Below are 2,217 nucleotides of genomic sequence, written 5' to 3'. Positions count from 1 at the left end.
TCTCTCCAGTTTACTGTGCATTATATGAAGGGATTTCAAAGATTTATGAAAAACATAATTAAAAGATAAAAATTAAAATTAGGAACTATATTTCTTAGCAAACCATCCATCAATTTCAAGACAATGTTTGGAAACAGAGATACCAGACATTTATTATATCCCTAAAGAACAGAGGTGGGGGAAGACTGGGAAGATGGGGCATTCTACTCCCAGGAAGAATTACCGTCTCGGAAACTTACAGGGGCCAGTCTACCCTGTCCTGTAGGGTTGCTAGGTGTCAGTATTGACTCAATGGCAGTGAGTTCAATTTAGAAAAAACAGAGTCCAGGAAACTTCATCAAGTGAAGACAAGTATTTTTCCCACATTATTAACTGAAGATAAATGGGCACACTTCACAGGTTTTTGAAAATTACAAAACAGGAAGATGTCAGGAGGAAGAAAATCAGCCTGTAAGATGAGTGAGTGCATAATAATTCACATTGTTTGATGAGAGGAATGAGCAGAAGTATTTTTATGGTAGATAAGGACTCTCTCATGAAGGTTTTGAGGGTGGTTTATTTTTTTTGGCTAAAACTTAGGTAACTTTCTCAAAATACTCACATAGTAAGCAGATGTTGTCATTTATACCCCTGTGGTAAGGAAGTCACAATGCAAAACGACTTCAGCAGCACTGAAAATTGATATGACCACCTTTGCTGTTGATGGGTCTGCCTTTGCTTTGTACCACTTCCACCTCTGGCAGCCCCTGCTATGACTGAGCTTGTCTTTAGGATCATATCTGCAAAATGATGGTTTATCTCCTATTACAACCTTCTAAGAAATGGTCTTGATCTCACTTATTTACAATTCCCATTGAAACTCTACTCATGTCTTTAGCTGAATGGTACACAACAGTTTGGGTACTGATCAAGCAGAAAGTTTATTCAGCTTTAATTATTCAATTAGGATAGTGCAAGTCAAACCCACTGAGATATTTACCGTGTTGGCTCCTCTTTCTGCTTTTCATTGATGCTCCTTTTAATTAGGGCACGCACAAGATTGTTTCCTTGACAATTTATGGGGCTGGTCTTGTGCTGTGTACTTAATCTTCAACATCAGATGATTCCTTCTGAAAATGAGCTATCCATTTGTAGATTTCTGATTTCATTAAGGCATTATCCCAGTAAACTTCTCATCAAGCACCCCTGGTTTCATATATCCCAGCTTCATCATAAATTTGACGTTTGTCCTCACTTCAGTTTTGGCAGGATGGATGTGGCTCACAAGGGGCCTTTTTCCAAATTGATCTCTTATTTCTTACTGCCTCAAAGTAGGCCTGCTCACACACATTAGTACATGTTCATTTTGGTATAAGAATGTTGAAATCCGTATATATTAATTTAAGTAATACACTCTTTCAATGAATTGTTGAAGATCCTTTTCATACACAATTTACAATTCAGCAGTACAAAAATATGTGAGCTGTACTCTTTGAGGACTATGTGTGATCCTGGCTCTAAAAGACTGAAACAAAATGTGATAAATTATTTCTCTATTTGGGGTGACAGTGTGAAAGAGAATAAGGTCAGATGCACCCAACTTCCTCTCAGCTTGGGAGATGGCTCTGGCAAGATGTTTTGAAGTATCAATCTCTGACTTGCTCCTTGGATGATGAGGAGAAAAGAAACAACTCTCTATAAACAAAGGCACCAAGTTATACAGAATTTGAGCTCTCCAAAGATTTCTAATTAGAGTAGACTATTTAGCAACTGATAGGAACTTGGAAAACCTAATATATAAGTTTTCACTTAGACAGATGCTAAGTCACTTAGTAATTAACTGGACTGTGGTGGTTAATTCCAGTGGGAATCCTAATTGACAATCTATTTAAATGACTAGCTGTTAAGAGGATGGGATAGTTCACAGCAATGATAGCATTCAGATCAATGTTCCTAACAGGAAAACACAAGTATTAATTTAAAATAGAATGGAACTTTGCATTTAATTTTTATCCCAGAAAAAATTATGGCCAATGAAAGTATATCATACAATGGAAACTCACCCTTTTTTTGAGATATGTCTGCCATTGACTTCTGTTATAAAGCTATAACACTACAGCTCGGTGAAGTATGTGTTCCAAGAGTATGTTTGATAAATGTATACTTTATGTATAAGTGTCTATTGAAATGCTATTTAGGATTCCTCCCTTTTTCTATACCACATTGACTCATACTAGC

The sequence above is a fragment of the Tenrec ecaudatus genome, chromosome 10 (assembly GCF_050624435.1).
Source record: "Tenrec ecaudatus isolate mTenEca1 chromosome 10, mTenEca1.hap1, whole genome shotgun sequence".
Classification (NCBI taxonomy): domain Eukaryota; kingdom Metazoa; phylum Chordata; class Mammalia; order Afrosoricida; family Tenrecidae; genus Tenrec; species Tenrec ecaudatus.
Note: the sequence above shows the minus strand (reverse complement) of the source record.